This window comes from Dermacentor silvarum, chromosome 3, assembly GCF_013339745.2.
Source record: "Dermacentor silvarum isolate Dsil-2018 chromosome 3, BIME_Dsil_1.4, whole genome shotgun sequence".
Lineage (NCBI taxonomy): Eukaryota > Metazoa > Arthropoda > Arachnida > Ixodida > Ixodidae > Dermacentor > Dermacentor silvarum.
Genome location: NC_051156.1, coordinates 220,565,666 through 220,593,110, shown reverse-complemented (window position 1 = coordinate 220,593,110; position 27,445 = coordinate 220,565,666). Strand labels below are relative to the sequence as shown.

Here is a 27,445-nt window from a genome sequence, read left to right as displayed (position 1 = left end):
GCTCTATATGTCATATAAGATTATGCAATGCAGTGGTTAAAATTCTGGTACGATATCTCGCTTTTCATTAGTCTGTGTATGACCTTGCATGCCTTGGTGTTTCGTGCGCATATACAAGCGCAATCTCGACAAACAATATGCAGTAGCCTCTTTCAAGTGAGACGACGACAAGGCTTGACGCATCACGATTAAGTTCTCAAAAATCGCACACAACACACGTACACAAGTGGTGCCACAAGCGGCGTTTGCGCCCGGAATCATTCTACTGTCGCATGATGTCCATTGTCGAGTACCTTCGGCTAGTGAGGAAAAAATTATTGCTCGAGCTCATGCTTAGTTTCACTAATTCATACAGACGACACTCCGCATCTATAGCCTGACGACGACTCGTCCAAGACGACGGAAAGGTACGTTTATCTTCCGGCGTCGCAAGGAAAGTTATGGAAAATCGACATGCCCGTTTCTGCCACACGTGCGTTCTTAGGAAGTTTATGTTGTGCCCTCTATATTTCTTAAATACAATGAACCAACTCGCGCAATAACATGTATACGCCTTGATCTACTCTTACCCATTGTTCTGTTTCTTCATTAACTCAGTTTTCTTTCGATTCCATGGTCTTAAGTAACAATGTGCAGGATAGGTTAGGTTAGGTTGAGTTGTGTTAGGACCTGCGCATGCTTGAGCTACCTGCTCTTCCTTCGGTCCTCTCCTCTCTCTCTATGTATCATATAAACGTTATCTCAACACTCGAGATAAATGATACCTATGCTGTACACTTCATGTGTTTTCACGAGTAATCACGCAGAAGAAAAACTTTAATTATTGTCGCTCCATGCCTGAAAATATGAGAATACAATATTTAGCGACATTTAGGCGTTCTACACAGGAACCGGCATAACATGGAACGGCTTGTTAAAAGACAAAATACACTTGCCGACAAACTTCCTACTGCCGGTGTATAGCACTCCGTCGACATTAAGCTCAGAACATGAATCGCACAAGTCTCGTCCAAAGGATTCTATAAACGCTATCGCTCTTGACACAAACCGGCGCTTCCACTGTACAGGAGCCTGTCTCGAACCAGCACCTATGCTACAGGGCTATCAAGAATAGTTACAGGCAGAAAAGGAGGCCGTCAACCCCTGAAGGAAGATGTCAGCAGCTTCCATCGCTCCGTGCGTAAGAGGTAAAGCCGAAATCGAGGAAGAGAGAAAAAGAAGAAAAGAGCTACACGGCGATGTGGCAGATGAAGGGAGCGGAGGCTATAGACCGCGTCTTCTTCTTCTTTTTTCGCCCCTTTATTTCCAGGCTCGTATGGCGGCCGGAGTCAGCGTCCGCAGCGGAGTATACGAATGACGGGAGCGCTCCACAATGGAGGACCGGCCAAGCGGCGACGACGGCACGCGCTGACCGCACAAGTCTTCCGCGGCTACGGCGATGCCATAGCTCGGCGGCGATTCCACCGTCCAGCGGCCTTTGTCAAAAAGGAGGAGAGGGGGGGATTGAGGCGCTCCGAGTGTGTAGGCCAGTGAACACCAGCCGAGTCGAGTGCCTGGCGTGCCGCCGACCAGCGGCGGATCGTGGTTCGGCGGCGGCGGCGGTCTTGTTCTGCGCCGCTGATCTCAACCTCCTCGCAGCGGGCACTGCCGTCTGCAGAGGCCATTCAGGTGCTGGCATGGTAGGGCCACGAGACCCAAACCGTCTCTCCTTTGCTTCTGGAGCAGCAGCAGCAGCAGCGGAGGAGGAGACGGCGGCAGGAATCGCGCTTCGGTTCTCCGATCAAAAGGCACGCGCGCGTGCCGAGACGTGCGTCCCGCGGTGCGCACAGCCACGCGTTTCTCGAGCATTTGCGAGTATCGGACGCGGTGCCCTCACTCTACCCAAATGCGTGCAGTGTTAAGGAGGCTACACAGCATAGGTCAGCCAACTAGAGGTCAAGTTCGTAAGAACCTTCGCTCATGCCAGAACGCCTCGCGGTTGGCCAGGGCGCCTGCCCATCCGGAACCATTCTTGGCTGTGGAGTGCTTTCTGAATTGGGGCACTGATCAGCCGACGGCCCGCTATAGCCTCCACAGCGCTGCACCTTTTTACGGAAAGAGCGAAGCAATAGAGCGCTTTAGGAGCACGTGCATGCAAATTCCCCAGGCGAAGTGGGCGTACGCGGATGACTGCCGACGGGCATCGCGTAGCTTATCCAAGATTTGATCCGAGCTTATCCAAGTTGGTAGTAGCCCAGCAGCCTTCAGATGCTGGATGTTACTGTAACCACCAGACAGATAAGCGGTTTCCGATTCAGGTGTATAAAGAATTACTACGATAGACGCCCTCAGTGACATACTTTACTCTGGCTGAAAAACCTTTTCAGTGCAGCCAAAGCTACGAGACGAGCTATAGGGAGTTCATAGCGGAAGCACTCTAATGCAGTTTCGTGCTTTGACTCCGCGTATGCTACGGTTACACTGACTCAGCAACGAAAGACATATAATGCTTATGTTTTTACCTGAATTAATCTTAACTAAGAATGAATATAAACGAGGTGTAATGGATATAGCGAACTAAAGGAAAGACACATTAAAACACTCACATGAACAGGCGAAGCAACGGAGAGGCAACTGCGCCAGCGTTTTAAGGGATTTTGGCTTTCTTCCAGCGCTTGTGAACAAATTGCCCGTGCTGAGCTTGCCAGCAACAACCACTGCATAGTGACGCAGCATAGTTCATATGTGCCTCTTGCGGAATGCGTTCTGGGCCGGTATTTTGTAGCGATGCCTTTCCGGTAATAATGCCTTTTTGCACTTATCGCGCTTTGTCAGTGGTCGGATGCGACGGTCCGCTCACGTTATCAACGGGATCAGCCGGCCGTGAGCGGTGGATGATAAGACTAGTATAGAATAAGTCATAAGGTATCGCTACAAAATCGCGGCCTTGCAGCTTAAAAGATTGAATAGTCATTGTTGATTTGAAAGAAGAAATAGATCTCTTAGGTGAGTCAAAAGTGGACCGTTGAGCTGCGTTCGCGAAGTATTTCGGCACTGTCCCCCATAAACCCTACGTGAACATTGGCGGCTAGGTCGAACACGTATTCACATGCCACGATGGGTCTTTCCGTAAGCCGTTGACAGATACTATGAAGGCATTTTACGCTCGATTCTCTGAGCGGATGAGCTATATATCCAGAAATGCGTCTGCACTGAAAGAGTGTAGAGGTAAGAGAGTGTCTTGGAAGTGTTGCCCGGCTCAAGTTTTCATTGTTGTACAGCTATCTCAATGCCCACTAATCGGATAGGTCTAGATTACCATGATACGGCAAAATCACGGTAAATAAAGTGAAGGTTGAATAGTCATTGTGAGAAAAGATAAAATAGATATCTTACGTGAGTCAAAAGTGGACCGCTGAGCGACTGTTCGCGAAGTATTTCAGCACTGTCCCTCTGTATAACAATTATTGCGTATAACGAACAGCAGTAAAATCCCTTGGAAACATTTTTGTAAAATGTTTATTTTATATATCCAACTACCTACATATCGAACTTTTTGTGATCCCCTTCAGATTCGATACATCCGTGTTCGACTGTATGATCACGTCGATCTTAAAACAGTGAAATTTAGTAAAACAATCAAGTATACAAGAAAAAGAAGTGCTTGTGTTTTCTTATATATCTGGAATAATTACTTACAAAGATATTATTGTCATTGTGAAATTCACCCTAGAACGGAGGTTCAACGTTCCATCTCACCGCTCATTCGTTAAGCGAAAACGCAATGTGTTTGCCCCTCAGTAGGTGCGAAAGACTGCGGGGAAAGAACACCTCTGCCTGGTAGGACGCAACCGGTAGGCACGCGGCTCTTGTAGTCATTCACCCTCCGAGGCCCAAGGCCAGTCACCGGCCGCAGGGACGGAAGAGCCGAGCATCGGGGCATGCAGAGCGCCCTCGGGTGAACTGGGTGTCCGACGTGATCTCTCGACGTCGCGAGGTGTCGAAACTGCGCCGACAAGCGCGCTCTCCCGCCATTGTTCCGCACGTCGCAGCAGCGCACGAGCGGTGGCCGCGAGGAAGGGGCGGCCGCGTTCCGCCACCGGGCTGTCGTCCTGTGCCGCCCCCTTTTACCCGCCGACAAATTATCCTCGGTCACACGGTGTCGCAGTGACTAGCCTCGCTGGCCGCAATGCCCGGCGTGACGGGCTACGCCGAATGAGCGCGCCTCCAAGCGCCACGTCGTTGGCTAAGAGAGAGCAGGTGTCAATGCAAAATGTACATCGCTAACGATCTTAAAGTGGACCAAATAGTCAAGAACGTCACTTTAACGCGACAAGAACATTGCGCGTATGCCACCGTGTTTGCCCTCTGTCTTGCCTAGCGTCGCCGTGTATATATGTAATACACGCAGCACAAACAAACAAAAAAACACGCTAATGATGTAACGGTCAAAATGCGATCGCGCGGGGTAAACAAACGATATACGTTTCATTAAAGCATGGCCATTGAGAAAAGTTAAATTGGCGCACGGGCAGGAGACGACACCTAGACGAAAATACGTCGGACACGTGACAGCGGTTTAAATGCGCGCTACACTGTGCGCAGCGCTTAGGGTTGATTTTCGAAGAGCCGTATAATAGACGTGCTTGACTTATCATTGGTTTCTGAAATTGGTTTAGCATGGGCGCGGCCGTTAGAAAACTGCTCCTATCAATATCTAATATTTTTATAGAAGCGCTCATGAAGCGCCATTAAAATGATTTATGCCTACATTATATACAGCTTCACGGATGGCAAGCGTATACGCAGTCTTCGGCTGGCGAATACAATCCCATTTGACAAGATGGCTCCAGGCTGAGGATTCCCGCGTTGAGCTACTGTTGATCCCTTCAAGTCCACTTCTTCCAGTTATACACTTTTGCGGTGTACATATAGAGACAGGAGGCGTATCTGGCAGGAGTTTGTTGGAAACTTGTGTTCAGCCTGAATTGCTTCGTCTCGGGGTGGAACCTTTCGTTGATCGTTTCTGAAAGTCAGAACATCTCGTTTTCTGTTCAAACAAGAAGTAGACTGCAAAACTCTCTGGTGCCAACATCTACTTTTATGTCAATGAAACGAAAGAAAGAAAGAAGGAAGGAAAGAAATATTTAAAAAAGAGAAATATTCCTGAAGAAGGGTGCAAGAGTCACTAACGAGGTTGTCGAAGATCCTCTTCTGTTAGAGTAATCGTGCGTTTGAAGAATATTACGCAGCTTATAAGAAGTTGGCATCGTTGCAGTGGTATCTGTCGATGCCACTTTGCGCGCCAGAAAGAGTTGTACAGGAACATGCTGCATAGCTATAGGGCAATCGATGGTAGCCGTAGAGTTGGAGCTTTGTCGAAAACACCCCATTTGCGGAAAGCAGTAGCACGACCTGTCCAGCGGCCAAGTCAACAATCTTGCAACGGCTCTTGTCAGGGCCAACGTGCGCGCACGGCAAGCAGCAGCACGGGTTGCGAATCGTCTCGGCGATCGCTCTCGATGTTTCCACTAAGCGGCGTGCCTGCAGGACGGGAGGACGCATTGCGGCTGCTGCTGCATGGCATGGTCATGCGCGCGCAGCCCAGTTGCCGCCGCGCGCTGATTAATGGACCAGGGACAGTTTAATTAGCCCCGGAGAGGAGGGGCCCGCCGGACTGTCCGAGCAGTTATGACAGAGCCGGGAGGGGTGAGCAGCAAAGCGGCCGGCTCGCAGTCGGCAGAAGCAGTCTCCTTTGCATACAATGGCCGCCGGCTGACCTCGACCCGGGCGAGAGAGAGAGCGAATCGCCGCATGCGTGGCTCGCCGGCCAGGAAGACGAGTGCGTCTCAATTCGGGGTGGTCTCTGTCCCGGCCACAACCATTCTGCATGCAGGGACATGCACTGACGCAACGTGACGTAACGCCGTTCCCGTATGCACTGCGGTGCGCTCTCTGGGCGGGACAGGCAACAGGGCAAGGAAGGAGCGTGAAAATTTGCTCTGGTGCGCTGCGCTATTGAACGAGGGCGATTCGAAGTTTCGGACTCAGCTGGAGGAACGATATATCAGAACAGCGGCGAAAGGCTGGGTCACTTTGGGTCACGTGGGCTATGACGATTCACTCTTCCTTCGTGGCTCTTCGTGGGCGGAACGAAGCGCGGAGAGGTGCGTAGGACATTGTCAGAAAAGTGCAACAGTGTGACGAGCGGGATAAGTATGGACGAAAAATGCAAGCGTACAGAGGAGATGCTAGTTCCCGAGGTGGCGAAGTGACTATAGAGAGAGAGAGAAAAAAAATTAAAGTAGGGGGTTAACCAAGACTAAGCCCTGTCGTTGCCGCTTCCCTCTGGACCGGGGGGAAGGGGAAAGCTAGAGGAGGGAAAGATTAAGAAAGGGAGAGAAAGTGAAAAGTTGACGTGCACTGGCGTCGCCGACGTAATAGACCTTGGAGTATGGACTAAGTGACTATGAAACTCCACTGTTGAGCCCGAGGTCGCATGTGCGATTTCCGACAGTGGCGACCACATTTCAATTGGAACGCGAGAATGATTATTTGCCGCTCTTTTGATGCTCGGGGCTTTATATCCAATCAATGAACACTTCATTCATTCATTCATTCATTCTTTCTTTCAATACGAGATGTAAAATTCTTATTATCAAAGATAAAAATCATAAGCAAGAAATTTGAAGCACTTTCTTAAGAGCACACCATCCTCCTTTATGCAGGATACAGGTAAGAAAGAGGAAAAGAAGAGCCAACGCCATTAAGAGAGCGGATAAAAATATCTCTCTCGAGCACGCGCACACACCCACGCACACACACACACACACACACACACACACACACACACACACACACACACACACACACACACACACACACACACACACACACACACACACACACACACACACACACACACACACACACACACACACACACACACACATCATCATCATCATCATCATCATCATCATCATCATCATCATGCTATCACTGCATGATGCCTGTTCTTCACACGTCCAGGTAATCACTTTAGTTACGACATTACGAGTGATTGTGATAATCTTTCCCTATAACTTTCAACAATAAAAAAAAAGATCAGCAGATTTCAGTCATTCCTCCGTCTCTGAACTCTTTTACTGCGAGAGGACCATTGTATCAAAGCGGACGCCGCCGTCTTGCTTGCTTGCTCCTAACATAATTGGGCTAACTTCTCAAAAACAACTTCTTTACTGCGATGCTCCACACTTGGCCTCCTGCGCTACAGCACTTCTCGCTGTGCCATACAAAATACACGCACAGAGGCCACCACTCTCAATCTGCGTCGTGAACAAAGGCCCTGTATGCATTGCCAAACATTAAATACTGCGCGGTAGCTCAGCCATCAGCGCGTTTCGTTCTAAACTGTTCATTGGGCCGCGAAGGCACGACTTGGATCTGCAGTAGCGACAGTGAACAAGGTTTTGTTTTTCTTCGAGCGCAGCGTCGTCTTCGTCATAAGGTGAGGGTGAACACTACGAAGCCTAGAGAAACTTGTCCCACTGCTCGCATTCGCGACCAAAGAAATAAGAGTGAATCACATATGAAAGACAGATAGAGGTATGCCTAATATGACGTAATTATTACACGGAAGGCGTCGCAGAGCAGAACATATTTACCCCCAAACGAGCGGAATGACACATTTCTGCGACAAGCTAGCAGCCGCCGCGCACCGCTCGCGACCAAAAGTTAGTACGTGCGCATACTGGAAGCACAAAAGCACATAAATAATACTTGATCTGAAGTAACCTTACATCCACAAGTTCTAGTTGTAACGTGTATGAAGTATTTATCCCGTATGGAAACCTTGGCAAATTCAAAACAACTGCAATACGAAACGCGCGGAGTGAGACTTCTATGACCCCACTCAACTTTCGTAACTCCCTTAGCGTTGCTTGCTAAATACGGAACTAAGTCAAACCTCGTTATAACGAAAGGGGATGTAACAAATTAATGGATTTAACGAAGCAAGTGAAATTTCCCTCTAAATCCCCACAGAGGTATATTGCAGTACATGTAATAATGGATATAACGAAGTAGCGTATATAACGAAGTAATTCTGGCTCCACCTTCAACTTCATTATAACGAGATTTTATTATATACACGATGACGTATAACGGATACGATGAACGGCCTTTATAATTATGGTAGTTTAGCGCGAATTAATACGCGGACACAAAAGAACAAAGTGGACAAGGACCGGCGCTACTAGCAACTGTTTATTCATATGCCGCCCACCGATATTTGTATAATCTGTTTCGCATGCGCGCCGTCGCATCATCGCACCATCTATTGTGTCCAGTGTATTAATTTGCTCTAACCTATCATAATTATAATGCAAGACCAACTAGCCCTACAGTCAGTCCTGGTGAACATGCGGACCCAGCAAACTCAGTTTCGGGTTTTTAACTGGTGTCGCAGATAAAAGAGAGCCTGTCCAAAAAGTGGAAACGCGCTGTCGTATTCGGAGTCGCTTTAGAAACAGACAGTCAGACGAGAAAGTAACATTTTATCACTGAGTGAAAGGCGAATCTGGCGCCATCCAGGCTGAACGGAATCATTGAACAGCTTATCACGGTCGAGGCGGACGACCCGTCTGCTGGAGTTTAAGGTTACCCGATAACGCGGCATATACGTCAGTGCAATCTGCGGATTGCCAGCTCCACGCAGATAAAGCGCGAGGCCAGTGCACACTAACAGCTCGCCACATAAACGTCATGCGCTTCGCTGGGGAGGTAGCACGAATATATGTATACACCCGGTGACGGAGAAGGAAAAGGCAAGTGGAAAGCTATCTCGTGCTCAGCGCCTAAAGATAAGGAATACGAAAGGAAAATAATTAAGCAAGAATAAAGATGGTCGAAGTTGCAATGAAAACTTAACTGGGGAACCGTACATCGTGTGGAATTATGTGAAGATTCATCCGACAGCATGATTAAGTCACAATGATGGCCGCACCCTAGAGGCAGTTTTCATCACACGTCTTCTTTCAAGGGATATCAGATAATAGAGGAAGACATTTTTCGTCACATGATCAGCATTTCTCCATCATGCTGAGGAGGTGCCCAAGACACTAGTGTGAGCCTCGGTTTCCGCACTGGCAATATCTTGCGCGCTTCGAACGCGATAAAGAACGCGATGAACGTGGCGCTATAAACACCCGATACCGCTTATCACGCTCAGCGTGACGGAGCTAACGAAAAATTGCTGCTTGAGAACACAGGATGGCGGACCTGAAGAATCATGTTGCGGCTCAAATATGGACAGTACATCAACAAGCATTTATATTTACATTAGAAGGGGGAACTAGGTGCTGCGAAAGCTTTGTGAAGCTTAGAGAGACGCACAAACAAGAAGCATTCACACTGAATGACATGCCCGAGAGTCAGCATCACCAGAAACGGCCTATGTTTTGATGCAGTTAGCATTTAACAAACTGCGATTCCTTGTGACTGTCTAACCACCTTCGTGGGGCGATCACGACGATAGTGTGGTCTGGTCGTAGATGCAGGCGCTCTCGTTTGAAACACTGCGCCTCTGGTCACAGACGCTGCACAGGGTTTCCAGCTGGTCCTTGAGGAAGTGGCGTTCGAAGTGCCGATGTTGGCTCCCGTGCACGGGTAAGGCACGGTGGCCACGCGTATAACGTAGTGCAACGCATGTGCCATGCAAATAACCGCCTCCCAAAGCACTGCTAAACGCATTTTTGGATGGCAACCGAGGTTGGTTCTTCATAAATATTTTCAACATCTAAATCCTTTTTATATAAATATAAGTAAAAAGGCATGGAGTGCTCGCGGAGTCTTTTTCAGTTCTGTTGCTAAGTACTCTGTCTTTACTGTAGCACGAGTAAGTGTTCAGTTAAATAACCGACCAATTGCCAGACCCTTCTTGAGGGGTGCGATACAGGACAAGCAAAGCGGAGGGAGAAACAAGTTCGGCTCGAAAGGCAGTTCGAGAGTCCCTATCTGTGCGTTGATGCAGATGCAAAGTGAGGCGAATGCACCCTGTGAGACGTAGACGAAAACGAAGATGCGATGTAATGTGCTTGTCGAGGGAAGAACCTTGAGGGGAGGTGCATGCATATAGAGAAGTATGGTAGGCGTTTAAATACGTTTAAGCATTCTGTACTTCTTTTGCCATAGTGGACCACATACCCATTATAGAAGCAGGACCAGGCCAAAAATGGGCACACACCAGTGACCCAAGAATGGATTGGCCCAAATATAAGAAATTTACGAAAATCAGAGGAGCAGTTGAAAATCATGTCACATTCCATTAAGGCTTTTTTCCATCTTGGAGCATCGGCGCGCAATAGTTTCGTAAGCCTGCACCTCTCACGAGGACTACGTCTTCGAGGTGACGCCTTCTGCTTAGCCAACGAGCGCGCATTGCGACCGCGATGCGACGCCAACGCTCTCCCTCGGCTGTCTAGGCTCTGTCTGTGTCTGGTCGCCATTGCTGCGCAGCGCGACCGGCTCCACGCTAATGAGCGACTCGTCGGCGCTTGGCCTGAACACGCAGCGGTGTCGCAACACGGCGGCTGCCACGCGATATACAGATTGGTTGCGGCAGTACAGCAATGCCGCCCAGAGCGTGGCTAGATGCCGATGGCACGCACGCCCTCTATTTTACTCAAGCCCACAAGTTCAGTCGCACAATGACTGGAAGATTCTACGCCGAATTTGCGTCGATACTAGCTGATAGTCGAAATATCTCACAGACCCTGAATCAGGAGGTTAAATTCATTCACGATTCCGGATTTCTGCTGGAAAACCAGAATAAAGGGATGAATTTCTTTCTTAAGTCTTCTTGTCATGGACTGGTCGCCTTCGGTAATAATACTTGCAACACCAGAATTAGGTGAAATTCTCTCTTGCGAATAATTCTAACGTAAGACAGTTGTGTGTATGTGGGCCCAGTTGATTTTTCCCCTTTATTTATTATTTATTTATAGATGTTGTAATCCCAAAAAGGGACTTTTAGCAGGGTGGTATAATATAATCAAGAGAAGTACAAACAATTGGCAGAAAGAAAAAAAAAAGTATATATATAAAAGCTGGTGAAACGTATTTGTGCTACAAAACCAGGATCAAACAAGGAAGCAGAAAATACAAGTGTGCTTATACAATTAACGCAAGCAAAAAAAAAAAAAAAAATCACGCCATAAAAACCAAATCCCGATGCAGGAAACCGTTAGAGACGCGAGGTAAACATTTAGAGAAGTGGCTACAAAACGTCATCTATCAGATTGTTTCACTCCCTGACTTTCCTTGGAAAAAATGAGTACTTAAAGGAGTTGTGTGCTCGAAAGGGCGTTATAGTTAGATAGTGTCATTGTCTAGAAGCGTAATCTGAGGGAAAAGATGTGGAATTAGCAATATCTACCTTACAGTGCCCGTTAATTGTTTTATATAAAAATTGAAGACGATAAGCTTTACTTCTATCATTTAAGAGGATAAGTTTGCTCTAGCTACTGGAGCGCTTGCTGATGTTCGTCCAAAATTATTCTAGATAAAACGAACTGCCTTTTCTTGCATGCTTTCATTCCTATTCTTATTGATTGACGTGAACTGGGCCAAAAAATGAATGCATAGTCAAGGTTTGGTAGTACTATGGATTTGTGGGAAAGCAAACCAACCCCGGGAGTAGAATGCCTGAGAACCTTTCTAAGAAGATTTGTATTCGCGTGGCTTGCGACATAATCAATGTGCTTATTCCAACTAAGATGTTTCGTGATGCAAACATAGCCTCATATACGTATACTTGTAATGCTGTACTTCACGGAGAAAATTATTGTTTTAATAGTACTGGCTCCTTTTTATGTGTAATTCTCATGACCGCGTTTTTTTTTTTCAGAGTTGGTAGGCATTTGCCATGCGTCCCATCGTCAAGTTTCAGAAATGCAGACATTCGGCATATAGACGATGAGACGCAACCAGGCAAGCCCAGCGTCGTTCTCTGCGAGCTGTATCTTCCAGTTCGCCTAGCCACGGTTACGATTGTGTTCCACATACAGCATAACAATGACGTTGTGCGGACGGGTAGCGTGAGTTCAAGGCATGTAGTCTATCAAAGAACATTTACGGCATAAATTGGAGCTGGCTGGTGCGTCTTAACAGCTTTTGCTAGCGTGACTTCAGACAAAGACGGCAGAAGTGTTCTCCTCCTCCTGTTCTGTCGTTCTTGTCTGAAAGTCTTGTATCCCTGACATCCTTGTCACAAATTAGAACCAACCAGTTTCATGCACGAAATGTCAGGTGCATAGCGTGTTAATGTTGTTTTATGATTCTCTTCACTTTTCAGCTTCACTTCGTCTGCTCTCAAGTATAGATGCTTAAACAATACTGGTGTTTTCGTTTGATTTTCTTTCGTCTTTATATGATTTTATTCAGGCATGATGTTTGTTTTGTAGTCTCCTAGACGTTCCTGCTTGTCTTCACTTTTCAAATGTGCGCAAAACTGACTCTCTCTCTCTCTCATTTCTCCCTTTTAATCCCTATATCCCCTTGCCCCAGTGTAGGTACGTAGCAAACTGAATGTGCGTCTGGTTAAACTTCCTGCATTTGGTCTCTTCTGTTTCACTCTCTCTCACTTTCTCCATTCACCTGACAGGCCTTACTACAACAACGGTGTTCTCTTATTTTCTGTGGTCTTTATCTGAAACTGTATTAGCAAAACCAGTTGAAATTCAGTTGCTGGTTCAGGTTAATATCATGTTAACGTTCCACTCTCGTTGGACCCTTCCACTTATTGTGTGCACCAGTTGTAGACCCTTCTATAGTAGCGGTTCGTTCATCCTTTTTCCTTCGTTACTTCTGAAATTATACTAGCAAAAGCATTTAGTAACAGCGGGGTGGCGTGAACCCAGCTGCGCGAAATGACAGAGGAGCCACAGATGACGCACTTCACGTCTTGCTGGCGTTCCAGGCGATGCGGTTGCAGATTTCGAGCACAACATCAGTTGTAGCCAGAATGCGAAGCTAAATATGAGGCAATATACATCAGGTCAACAGGTAGCCAACAGTAGCGTCGACGGACACGTCTTAGGATGCTGGATGCCAAAGTTGTTCGTTCATAAAGGTTCACAAAGCTGTCCGTGGTCTTGAAGATTTCGCTATAGTGTGCGTCAGCCAGTCGTGATTTTCAAGTTATAGATTATAGCCAAAGCGCCACCCACGGACACGCACTTCTTGCGAACGAAAAACCTCGTGAGTCTGGCTTTTGCACTTTACAGAATCGTAAGCACAAAAAGGACCTGTAAAGGCCAAGTATGCGTTGGCACGAATAGCCGGCGATCCTCAGTTGTCAGGCTGTTTTCTGGAAGATTTCAGCGAGAGAAGCGGGAAACGCGCGTTCTGAGACGCAGCGCGTAGACGGAGAGCGAACGACGGGCCAAAGGCACAAACAAATACGCGTACGGCAATGACAGAACTGCTGAACCACTGCCAAGTGGTCGCTTCCAGAGCGGAGGTATCACGCGAAAGGAGAGTAAGGAGAAGGCCTTTGGTGCGGACCGCGCACCGCTGATCGTCGTCGCGGAGGAGGTGGCGGCGGCCCTTGGCTGGATGGCAGGCAGGGCCGCGTGAACGCTCTCGGCGGCGACGATGAAAAATGAGCTTTCGAACCTCGCCGAAAAGTAGACAGCCACAAGAAAGGCAGCAAAGGAAGGGGGGTGTGAGGGGTGGGGAGGGGATGGACGTGCTTGCCTGGAAAGCTGCACGCAGGAGCAGAAACGGGGCGCTGCGGAAGACGCACGAGGCGCCGAGAGACAGAGCGCAACAGAAGAAAGCGATGCCCTTAAGTTTGAGGACTCATACATCGGCGGTCCACTGTTGTTTTGCTGAGAGAGACACGGGGGACCGCGAGAGGCGCGGGAGCAATGGGTTTCCCGAAATACGCGTGCCCACGTGTACCTCGATCTTCTTCCTCCTCCTCAGCCCCTGTGGCTGCGTTCCCGCCTGCCTCTGCCGCCCCTCCCCCTTCGCGTACAGAGAAAAAAAAGCTAAGGGTGCGACGGCATCCGCGGATGTAGGCGAGCCAGCTCGGAGAGGATGGATGCTGACGGGCGGGAAACCGAGATATTGGCGCCCCCGCTTGCCGCACCGTCGCCATCGTCAGTCCTGACGTTTTCGCCGCTGCAGCGAGAACCGAGGGCAGCAAGGCAAGTTTGCGGTGCACTGACGTCATATAGCGAGGCGGAAACGTGTCGCCTCTATAGAACGAGAGAGGCAAGCCGAGACAACCGTTCTCTGCTCTCTTTCTTTTGTTGCAGGTAAAGAATCTTGGAAAGACAGCCATTACGAGTGAGAGCCAAAGCAGCACTGACGTATAAGGTAAGTCTTAGGCTCACGCGCACAAATATACATATATTTGGGTGAGTGCATGCTTGGTCAACGACAGTCAAAAGCGGCCCTCTGAATGCATCTGCTCTTTCCGCGCTCTTGTTTCTGTCTCAACGACATCTGCCTTTTTCTTAACGTGTCCGAACGAACGACCTTATACCATAATAAAGGTACACCTCTCTATTTCCGCGATTAAATAAAACACAGCGAGTGCCGTAATGAGAGATGACAGACACTGCATTCATCTGAGTACCAGGCCACCAGACGACGGAAGGGATTTAAGTATCATAACTCTTTCCGGTAAAAATTATGTGGGGCGATGAAATGAGAAAATTTGCAGGCACAACTTGGAATCGGCTAGCGCAAGACAGTGGCAATAGGAGATCACTGGAAGAAGCCTTCGTCATGGCAGTCAACATAAAAACAGGCTGCTGGTGACAATGATGACAACTTCAGTTACGACATTGTTGCTAGATGAAAGCATTCACGCCGCTTTTGCACGTGCAAAACGGTTGGGTTTCGAATTAGCCAACAGTTTCTGTACAAAGTTCAACCAAATACCTTCTTCTGACAGGCTGTGGCTTGATCTGGCGGAATGGGTCAACGATCCCTTTATTCATTTTAACAATCTTCGAGAGCTTCGCAGAATTCGTTACAGGACACTCGTTATGCAAATTACGAAGCTGAGCCACAGCGATATCGGTCGAGCTCATTTCACCCTGGTAAACAGGCGTCGTGTTTATAGATAGCACCGCATGCGACGAAGCACTTCACGCAGGGCAGGAAATCGCTGAAGTTGTCACCGGCTACCGCTCGTGACAGGCAAAAGGTCAGGAATTAAAAAAAAAGAAAGAAAAAGAAAAGCTGTTCTTGGAGATGTTCCCGGCTAGACATTTCGGGGTCGCTTCCAAAATATTCGACGGCGGAGGGAAGAGCACCCGCAGTGGGGCAAGAGTCAGCGTAAACAGGCCGCCCATTGTTCAATGTGGAAATAAACGGCGCCACGCGATGCCGTTTCGGTGGGCGAAGATCGAGTGCATGCCGGGAACTATGCCAGGCTGCGTGCCCTGCGCGCTAGTTCATGTCTCGTCAAGGAGGCCTCGCTATTGGACGAACTCATAGGCGCCGCTAATTTCTGTACCATTGAAACTGCATGAGAATAGCTGGCACGCAAACAGCTTGGCTTATGTAAAAGCAGCCTTGTCGGGTATTGACACCCTCCTCTCCTATAGTGTCAGTGTCAATCTATGTATGTTGATTTGAAACATCATTTACCTTTCGTTTTATGTAATAGAGAGCAGATGGGTATATTTTGCTCAAGCATAATCAAAATCTGGATGAGCTGATACTGTTGCATGATGCGAGTCCATGCAGAAAATACAGATACGACAGAAGGTGACAAACGGATGTGCAATTACAACAGCAAACTAGTTCAAGAGAACATTTAACTAAAGTTATATACAAAATCCCGCACATACAAAAAGAGAGTAAAACTGAAGACAGCAACAAGAAAGGCTTACATCTTTAAAACTATAGACATATACGTATGTTACCAGAACAAATAAAAATAATTGAGCGGAGGAGGAGACGGACTTTTGGGGGTCCTGGGGCAGGGTGAGAAGGGGAGAGAGCACGCTTTCGAGAGTATAATACTGGAATACAAGTGCCATATATCATGTTTATTTCGTCATATTCGTTGTCTATGTCATCATAATCATGTTACTCGATGTCCGTTGCAGGACGAAGGACAGTATTATCTCTGTCTTTGTCAATTACCTCTGTCTTAGTTATCCTATACTTTGAAATTCCTTAGTTTCTTGACTTTATACCTATAGTTCTCGGTCATACTCGACTGTGTTTACGTCCCAGTGACACCCATTCTGTTAATCTAACAAGACCACCCATTACGTTCTACCCATTACGTGAGCTGCCGAACTGCACTTCGTTTTAATCTAAGCCAACATATCCGCTACAGCAGTTTGCTCTGTAATCCATGCAGTCTTCCTGTTGCATTGTCCTTTCCATCGCTTGTTGCGTGATGCTTTAGTTTCGTCCCAAGTTTCTCTATAGCCATACCAATTCCAGCCCCGTGAGTTAGTATTGCTAGAATGCAATGACTGTATACTAATTTTTTTGAAGTAAACAGGCAACATGCAGTTTGTCACTTGATCATCCCTATTGTATGCGAGTCAAGACATTTTCTTTTTTAAATCTAAGCTTTCCGTGCCCCGTCCCCTTACTTGTATGGTGCTGCTGTTGCGGTTCTGCCGAGTAGACAACAACTTGAGCCACTCGTTATATGGTGTCACGGGGTATGCGACCGAATAGACAACTTGCTGCCGGCTGCTGTGCGGTCGAGTAGGCAACAACTTGTGTCACTGACTATGCGTCACCGGGTACGTTCCCATTCTTGGACAATCCCACAGATTGAATGTGTGCCACTCTGACACAAATTGTATAGCAGCCTTAAATGTATCTGGATATGTGCCGTACTTCTCTGCGCATGCGCACACCTCTGATCAGCATTGTTCCTCGACAAGCGTCATGGTTACCTCGTCTTCGCCCTCGTGTTACACACGGCTAACAGCTACAGGCCAGGGGCGCAGCCAGGAGGGGTGGGGGAAGGGCACGTGCCTCCTGCAGGCAGGGCACGTGCCTCCTGAAGGGCACGATGCCGCCTGCCCAGCCCCCGCTCCCCCATCTCGTGCCCGGTCAAGTGGGTGCCCGCAAAAAATTCCTGGCTACGCCACCAGGCAACAAGGCTGTGCATGTGTAATCCGCTACTGCTGCTACCTAGCTAACTGAAACAAGTCTGAAAGTTATCCCCAACGTTGCCGAAGAGGGCATGCAAGGTCGTCTGCAAAAAGAAGGTTTCTGAGATTATCCCCGTCGATCCTTAGCCTTAATTCTTCCCTATCTAGCAGCTACCTATCAAGGCGATGAGCTAACACGAGAACAAGCTGAAACCAGGAGCCAACGTTTCAACAAGTGAACTTGTCTAAGGCAAGTCCACTTGCCGAAACGTTGTCTCCTGCTTTCACCTTATTCTCGTGTTAGCTCATCGTCTTGAATTTCCATCTCCCGCATTAATCCCAGTGTTTTCCCTGGATATATCTACCTATCAAGCAACTCATAAGCATGCAGTGAACAACAGAATTAGAGAGATTGTGTTGCCTTGCCTGATAGCTTTCTTCATGGTTATTTGACTGTATTGTAAATTAACACATAAATATTGTGCGCGTTACAGTGAATGTTTCCGATGCTGATTCTTGAAAATTTTAGCAGTCAGACCTTAAGTGTAATTAAATAATAACGATAGTCGGTGGATCGCGGCTTTATTGTCTTTAGGTGAGTATTTTTTTTTAAATTAGCTAGATGCCACGCGAAGTTGTTCGCTCGTACTTTCTGAGAACATTAACAACGCTATCGCGTTTACTATAGTGGTTGCAACGTCCAAGCTACATTTATTGCAATTATAGGAATTGCAGACATATTCCTTCATTTTTATCTAAGACGGAATAACACTACAGGGATTCAATTTTAGTTTGTTGCAAGCCTCTTGCGACATACAGCCCGACCAACATCATTAATCTTGCATTATTTATGGTCAAGATGATCAGCGAATGGGATCATTAAAAGTAGAATAAAAAAGTAGTCCTTGAATTAAAGCCACCGTATGTATCGAGCTTTATTATTATTAACTTGCACCTTACAGTTCTCGTGTTGTGCGTGACCCTTAAATGAGTTTTTGACTTTTTATAGTTATCTGCTAATATGACAATATGCATGAAATTACAAGAGGAAACCATATGGCTCACTGCAACATATTTAAAACAAAATAAGACAAACAAGTATCACCTACAATACGCGACAGGAATGTCCATATTCGTGCACTATACACGTCAGTTACGTGCCGTCCAAAACGTGGCACTCTAAGCGCGGAGCAACGCGAGTTGGAATTCCTGCATGGGCGTCACGAATAGCTTGCTTTGTTTTTGACGTCATGCGGATTATTTGCGGACGCGACAAAGACTGGCGCCTTCAGGTTTTCCTGGATTCTTGTAGGCTGCACGATTTGTTTTCTTTTTTCTTTTCTTCCTTTTTTCGTGTAAAATACTATAAAGAAAGGAGGACATTTCAGTGAACACGGGACCATATGACGCAACCCTTACGAAGGATCTGGAGGCGCGTAGTGCTCTGTACACTTAGCGACGAAGAAGTTTCTAGCTCTCGGCGGCCAGATCAGTTTCAAAGGGTATTTGAGAAAAGACAGATATCCAATCGCCTGCTTCGGTCCAGCGATATATCAAAAAACGCGCACTACGCAAAGTTGAGGCCCACTCCAACCCAGCATCCAACGAGGTTCTCGCTTCGCTTATGTGCCGGCTGACCGAGTCAGGCCTCCTGCGAACGGGTCACGTGGTACGGCGGCGCGCCTGCAGCCACTCTGTTTGCATTAGCGTCGGCGTGCCTCGGGTGCCAGGGCGGCCCGGCTTTCGCCACACGCACGCGTCTCGCCGTTAGTGGAGCGGGACGAATACGAACGCCGCGCGGCCATAAAGACCGCACGCGCATTGGCCGCGTGGCGCTGAGCGACGCTGTACACCTTCTCAGCCGCGAGCGGTGGCCCCCTGCAGCGGCAGAATACCGAAGAATACGAGACCCTCTGCATGCCCTGTTTCTACACGGCGACGACAGTATAACGCCGCGTCTGTAATGCACACCTGTTTGAATGCGACAGCTGTTTCGCAAGCTAGGTGCTCCAGAGAGAAAGCAGGGACAGAGACTGAAACTTCTACGAGGCGTCCGGAAACGCCAGACCAACCAATGTCCGCAGCAGGTGCATACGGTTTTCCCGCTTTACTCGAACCTTCTCGTTATTACGTTTCAATCGACGCGATTAGCATTGCTTGGGAACTTAATTCACTTTGCGGTGTAGTGTATCTATAACCTCTTTCAGACATTGGCCCAAGTTCTCCACTAGCTTGGACCGCTATAACTATATCCTGGATGCTGTATTACCGAGCAGACAACACGGGGCAATGGGTATGCGCCCGAGTAGACAACTTGCTGCTGTCTGGTCTAGCAGACGACTTCGGCACTACGGATGCTATATTGGTATTTGACCATTCTTGGCCAGTCTGTCAGAATAGATGTGCCAAGGTGACATAAGTGTTATATAGGCTTAAATATATTAAAGTGAGAGCGCCCCATCCACAACAGACACCTCCGTGTCGAGCGCTGCGGTCTAATGGGAAGCCATTGCAACGAAGTTGCAGCCAAGATACTATAGGAATACCACGGAGTTTCAATAGGGGTGCAATGACTACAACAAGATATATTGCGTTGTGGTATATCATTCGGCATTGTGGTTGGCAGCGAGATTGCCGCTTGGTGTGTCTGCGGTGCGGATACGGCAGGTTCCTGTATTGCTTTAAATGCTAATCGCATTAACGTCGACATTGATCGTGAGACGGGTTATGCCAGAATTTCTGATTATCTTGCATTTGATCGCTGTTCACTGAAACACTTAGCCTACTTACAGGCCCTTTATCTGACACAATCGGTGAAGGCGCTTTCACTAAGCTGCGTATGGCGAGGAGCCACAGAAGTGGGCATGGAGAGTCTCGCTGCGTCATGGAGAGGAAGTACCACGATTGTCGCAACAACTTTGCCTGTCGCGAGTAAGGATTTGTACGGGGCACCACCTTCAGGAAACGTATACGCACTGCCAATCGAATCGCAGCTGGACCCTTGTTGTTGCGCCATGGCTTAGCCGGCCATTCCCACATTCGTATTCAGACGGTAGAAATATGCGCTGAGAGAAACAATCTTTGCATTAAAATACACGTTCCAACAATTCAGTGCGTCACTCAGCTTCATGTTAAGGTGCGTCGCCTTTCATATGCAGTAAAAGTGTTTGCGAGATTTTTCATCAGCCAATTTAGAAATCGACCGCGTGACGTAGGCCTCTCCCACCGATCATTTCTATGCTGTTGATCACGCATATGCCCTGCGTCAGCCAAAGTCATCCGAGTAGGAGATTAGAAAACTAGCAGGTATGCTGACGAGATTGATATTGTTCCTTAATATTTGCTTGAGCACTATAACTTCTGCATTGTCTCCGATTGTTTCAGTGTAAGAACTGGGCAATCATTGAACTACTATAGAGCTATCTCTGCATGGTGGTGGCAGTGGCAGACTACTGCCATTGAGCGCAGCTGATAAAGTGCCACCAAAAGTGTCGCTCTCGCGGAACATATAACAAGCATTTATCGCCTTGCAGACGCCACCGTTCAGCACCGAGCTTCTTCGATCGGACGGTTCGCTTTAGTAGAAAAATGACATCCCGAGACAGCACGCTTATTGAATCTCGGTGCCCATGTATATTCGGGCGGCGCGAGAGGACGGCTGCGTGCGGACGGTATTGCGCCCGCTCCGTCCGGCATGCCACACCAGACGCAACGCGGGCGCGTGGCGCTCTCGGAGCCGCCACCGCTTGTGAAAACACGGGAGACAAAGTAGCCGCGCAGCACGAGGGCGCCAATCTTGAAATTGTAGGCCGCTCAGAGGAGAAAGAGAAAAAAGGCGGGCGGCCAGCTAAAGGGGCGGCTGTTTTCCGAGCGGTTGTTTTCCCCGAGCCACGCAACGCTCCGTCGAGGCAGCGGTTCGCCGCCCTGACAGCGGCACACTGCTGCTGCCGCTGATCTGCTTCGGGCTGGTGGGGGGCTATATGCCGAAACGCCTCCTCCTCGCTGCTTCTGTGACGGCGGCGCCATTCAACCCTGTGTGTGTGTGTTTGTGCGCACAACACTCGAACACGCGTGCACGTGTACGCACGCACACGTGTGCGTAGCGCGGCACACGAACCGGAAAAAGAGTGTTCCGCCACCGCTGCAGACGTGGTCCGGTCTGTGAACGGCGCGCGCGGGCCGCTCAAGCAGTCTTGTGCCCGTCGACCTATTCAGCGCAGAAGAAAGCCCGCTAAGGCGTCGGAAGAAACTGCTCAACTATACGGAAACAGTCGCCGACTATAGTTCTTCTGGTCGCTGAATGACAACACTGGGCAGCGACAGAGGTGAATGAACTATATATAAACGAGGCCGAACAGTGAGCGCAGTGTGCTCGCAATGCACTCTAAAAGCTCTCCTATAGTAATAACACGTTATAACGATTCATTATTTTGTTACTACAGCGTTATTTGACTTCTAAAAGAATAAATACCCATATGCTCGAGAGCGCTCTTACGTTGCAGAACTGTTCGAAAGGGCAGATTCCCGCCAAATGTGACGTCGCGCATATTAATGAAGGCGGACAGCCAATGGAAACTGCACTTACGAGCAAAACACTTCGTGGATTCAGGCCCACAACTACTGTGGCACGGGCTTTCGTCGGCAGTACTGTGCCGACGAAAATGTTATAAGTGGTATGGCACGCAGGTGCGAAGTCACTGCGAACACTGCTTCCCGTTGCTTGAAAGTGTGTGTAGACGATGCAAGGCTCGTTTTCTTTGATGTGAGATTTAACAGACATTGAATAAAGGTTCAGTCGCTGTAAGATAATATTCCGCATTCAATTTGCTATTTCTTCTCGTGTTGAAAGCTGGAGTGAAGGTTTTATATACCCAGGTCTGTCTTAGCGGTATTATCAAGAGTCTATTGCATGAAGTTGCGGGGATCTGTAATTAAACGAGATTGCCTCTGCTCCCTTCCCTTTTCTGCATCCATAAAATGACTGTGAAAATATCATGGTTGTCGCTGTTATGACTTCTCAAACCAGCGCGCCAATCCCCGCCTGTCCCCCCCCCCCCCCCCCCTCTTCGTCCTCCAAAGCAGTAAATGTATTCATACAAGCAGACATTATGATGGTATTAACGTATAGCAGTATGACTCAGCGTCGGAACATCATCTTCAGATACCTTCCTCCTTCTCGTGAGCATTCTGACATGATGTTGCAGATGTGAAACTAGACGAGCGGTTCTTCAAATTGTTAACTGGAAAGGGAACTATCAGATATACGAGGTATCTTTTTATTATTATTTGGATTCTTTTTGATTTGTCTCGGACGAGCACAAAATCCACTTCAAGAATACTTTGGGGCGAAATATAGAAAATACAGAACGCCAATAACTTTACTCATTTGACAGTTCGCGAATGAGAAAAGCGAGAAAATCCGTGTGCTCGATACGTTCGGCAACGGATACTGAACTGAGATTTCAACAAAAGCGCTTAACACTAGAACGACTTTCCAAGAATATATGATAATGTCAGACATGGCAAATGCGGAGAATGATAAGGCAGTACGTTGTACATTATTCACCACAATTAATTTGAATGAAACCTACATCTGTATGACGCAAGAGACTAAATATGCACATATCTAATGTAACAATAAAACCTGAATTTGACTGCAACGCAGAAGCGTTTGTATGCTATAGAAAACCGCGCGCGTCACAAACGTTTCACCGTTTTTGCAAACAAAATATATTCTGAAATATCAAGTAAACTTACAATGGCGAAGGAAGTATACCAGTACTTCATGCATCACATAAATGAGTTCAGCTCACAAGACCCTAACACCATTAAAGTCAGTGAGTGCGACATTACAGCATGTGGTCGACATATAGTATGTATACGGTGAAACGTGTATATATGCTTGGACAACCCAACGAAGAGTTGAAAAACACCCATTTAACATCGTTAGGGCACTAAGGTGTTTTCTGTGAACGGGCAGCAATGGTTGTTCAAACATTGCCAGTCAAAAAAACCAAGCCAAGTGAGGCAAACGTGGCATTTCTAGAATACATTATCTGTGTTGCTTGCGCATATTCTATGAAACTGTGATGACGCCTGTATTTATTTACGTTCAAATTGACATACTGGACTTGGAGCGCAATAGCGTGCACGCATAAATCAGTAGGGCAACAATTTTGTTGCATACATTACATTCCACAGTAATGTGCTTAACAGTATTCAGTTGTGCTGTTATTTATCATATCATCGTAACATTGCGCGACACTGCATTGTACTTTATGGTAGAACACTGAACCGCAATGAATTCACTTGAAATAGTACATGTATATGGTGTTTGTGCTTAAATGTTTTTTCCATATGTATTATGTGCATAGTACCGTGCATATAATACACGTAACCAGTGCACATGCAATGTGGGAACTGAAACCGCACATTGAAGTTCTCACATATAGTGTTGTAGCATAAGTGCACTATTTTACAGGAACGACGCCAAAGCTCTTTCAGTATATTTCATTCATTCATACTTGTTTCTTTGCTTTTTGCTATCTCTCCCGCTTTAAGAGTACCCATCACTTGCAAGGCAATCATAGAATGACGACCTCATGAGCCAAACGAAACCGGCATTACAACTAAACTGAAATGTTTCAGAAACATGGACCTCGCTGTCATGTATATATAGCCAAACAATTTTCTATACGTATACCTTTGATTTAGCGGGGAATGACGTGCACGCGTTTTTAGACAAGAACCGACGGGCTGCACCACACTGGTTTCTCTACCATGGGTCTCACACGAACGAAGCAGACCAAGCCCACATTTACACTCGTCACTTTGACGTCATGAATCATTATACTGTGCACGCACTTCAGTCTCCCAAGGGCAACGTTACCTATCAGCTTCTAAGCGAAACAGCTTTCCTGTATTGCATGAAATCGGTTTGATGTTGTGCTGCACTAAATGTGGGCCTTTTTGGTGAGCAGCAAACTTTAATTATGGCTGTTGTCATCTGCTGAACATCACTGAATGATACTAAACATATAAACGAATTCAGTGCTTTCGGTTTTATTACCCACGTGTTCAAACTTCGGGATAATCACGAGACAAGTATTTTGACCCAATTTGCGACGTCAACGTAGAAGGGAGAGGCTGAGAAAGGACCCTCTGTTGTTTTCCAAGTATGGCTAATAAGTAGAATATCCTTCTATTTGCATGTTTAAGTCTATATACAAAGCGCTTCATGCAGCAGACATTATCGCCAGCAACTCCTTTCTGCAGTTCTTTCTGCAGGGCAACCAGCGGGCTGTGTTGCAGCGACTGCGTTTATTAGCCTACAGTTGCGTGTAAGAAGTTCAGGGAGACGCGAAAGACTTATCTTGAAAAGTAAAGACCTACGCAACGATACAGCAATATAGCAGGGCTACGAAAAAAGAGTTATGGCGTCGCGTGTGAACACGTGCATGGGATAACACATGCAGCGGTCGCGCTTTCGGTTCTGAGTACTGAATGTTTGTATTTTCCCTTCCTCGATCATGCTTCAGAAGTACATAATGTAATTCGATTCGTCATATCGTTGTGTACTTCTAATGCTATCGACGCAAACACACCACTTTTTGCGCTGGGTTTTAAGGTTGGTACCAAGAGACCTCGAGTGATCTCATTTGCTTCAGAATCTCTCACATGGCTCGCCGTCGTAGTCCCGGTCGTATAGGTCTCTAAAATTAAGAAGCTTGAACGTGCACCTTGCTTGGCGAAGTTAACGTTGGCGCATGTTGACAGTATTTGAACCATATATGCGCTATGCAGGCCAGAAACAAAGACGTGAGTGGTTAAAGCTTCTGTATTATTGCGCAGCTGAAGTTAACGTCATCAAAATACACGACCTGGTAGCTAAGATCGTCACTTAAGTTATACACCCAAGGCAATACACTTAATGGAAGTATGTTTGAAGTCTGCAATAATGTCACGTATTGTGAGCCTTCCCGTGATGACCATGTCCACCTGCTCAGTGCAATTACACCTGTTCAGTGCAATGCGTCATTTTCTATCTTCGCTTTTATGAAGCTAACGGTCGCTAACACGTGCGGCCTCCATTAATGCCTTGCAGAATAGCAATTGAGTCCTTTTGAAATATTAGCATGCCGGGCACCTCTTTTTGGGGTCAATTGATCAAACATGGCATCGAAGAGTAACTGAACACCAGATGAAGTACGGAACCACCTGAGAAAGACACTTTCGTGCGCTGGCCTTAAGTTTCGCCATCAGTTAACGTTCACTGCGTGCAACGAAAAGGTAGAATTGGCTGGGACAAAGTATATAGGGAGAATAGTGCGACAAGGGCAAAGAGAGGCAAGGATATGAAGCTAAACCGACAGAGTTTTAGGTTTTCTTTTAGGCTGATTTGGACACTATTGAGCTTCATATTCAGCTCATTCTAACTTATCTGCCTCATGATCACAAAAATGTGTGATCGTGTCAACCAAGGATTGTAATTCGTGCAGCGCTCACCAGAAACGAGGACGACAGAGAAGGAATGTACACGACAGCGTATGTTTTGTGCATTTCTTCTCCGTTGCCCTCGTTTCAGCTGAGCGCTGCAGGAACCACAAGATGATTACGTTCCAACTATAGCTCGGTTTTCAATTCTAATAATTGCAAGAAAGAGCACAACTTTAGTGGTCTGCATTAAACCAGGTGAAATTGAACCAAGTACCATTATCCCAGTGTTTGTTACTCACATCAAGGCGTCTACGGCAGAAAAGGGATGACGCAGAGGTCCACGCCGGCACACACGAAGTACGGTACGCGATGTAAACAGCACGCCGTTCACAGCCTCACACAGCGACGGTCAGCGACACACAGCACCGACGAGCGCGGTGCCCCGCCGGTGGCGGCGGTTCCAACAACGACGAAAGGCGACGACCAGGTTTCCGTGAACGCGCAAGGACGATGCCAACGCACTGGTCACTCGGCAAGCGTCAAAAGCACCGAACCCCACTTGGCACCCCGCAAACCGACAGCTCGGTGAGCGGTGATGGGGTAAACTGAAACCGAAACCAGACGCAGATTCCACTCGGGAGTAGTCGTCGAGCGATCGGGGGGGAGAGCGGGCTCGAAGGGGGGGTGGCGGTGGGGGGGCGCCCGAAGTGGGAGGGAGGCCGGCCGCGATCCGATAGTCGAGGTCGCTGCGCTCCTCCCGCTCTCCGGAGGCCAAGCCGCGGTCCGGAGTGATGATCGCTACGCGCCGGTTTCACTTCCGGGGTGCAGCACCTCCCAGCGCCGCAGCGCAAACTTGCCGTGAGGAGGGGTTTGTGCACTTGGCGGAGAACGCCGGGTTTGCGCGAGCGGCTACGACACAGCGGCGCGGGTCTTGCGGCAGATGGTGGCGAGAAAACAGCGCTGGCGGGCGCAGGTCGTCCGAAGAGGCTCGCCGGAATCAACCTGTTGGCCCGTGGAGGACGCGGCGGCGGCGGCGGCGGCGACGCCAGGCGGATGCGGGCGGAGACTGCGCGTGCCACGTGACCCCCCCACACAGGCGCGCGGGGGAGGACAACGCACCCCCCCCCCCTCCCGTCTCTGACAGCGCCGGCCCGAGAGAGGGCAGCCGCCCTCCGAGGCACCCCCTTCTTGCTCCGCCACGAGGACACCCTTCCTCCTCGCGAACTCGTTACGCTACGCCGGCGAAGGTGCTTTGCTCCGAGCTGAACACTACTCTGACAATGCTCGTGCCCGCTACCGTGTTTGTGAAACACGCTGCGAGAGCGCAACCGCCCTCACAGAGTTCCATTCTTCCGGAGTGGGACCACAGTGTGAGCGATTCACTGTCTCTTCCAACAGACCACCACTCTCACGGCGCATCAGACGGAGGGTCGCAGCCACGCCGTGCACCGGCAGAAGTCCTCCCTGCTTCTGATATCAAACATTTAGTCTTCTCGTAGTTGATACAAGGGAAAGAAAGGCGTAGTCAACCGATTCTTCACCATTGAGCGCGCGACAAGAGATAATGCGCGTATTCCGATAAACCTTATCAAGTTTCGAATGCTAACAAGGAGACTTTTCGCCATGTGTTCGTTAATAGGATAGCTGCGTTACTATAGGGCCACAATTTCAATGAAACAAAAAGGATAAAACAGGTTTACAGCTTAGGAATGGCAGGACTGACTGACGTTGCCGTAGGTCAACAGTCTTTGTCATAGATACCTTTGTTACGAATAAAGTAACTAGCCGCACAGAATTCGCACGCGAAAGGTTATAATAACGGTTTGAGGAAAGTTGGCTTGCCTATCACGGCGTCGACCAGCACTGATGAGACACTCTAACTTGGC

General features: G+C 48.0%; 1 protein-coding gene across 4 annotated transcripts in view; it reads right to left on the bottom strand.

Moving 5' to 3' along the window:
- LOC119446713 (homeobox protein cut-like) overlaps positions 1-26,560 on the bottom strand; it is a 365,290-nt gene extending 338,730 nt beyond the window's left edge. For all 4 annotated transcript variants that reach the window (XM_037711232.2, XM_037711235.2, XM_049664342.1 and 1 more), the window contains exon 1: positions 25,859-26,560. The gene's annotated coding sequence lies outside the window, so the exon portion shown is untranslated. The remainder of the gene's footprint in view (positions 1-25,858) is intronic.
- Between the last annotated feature and the right edge of the window lie 885 nt (positions 26,561-27,445).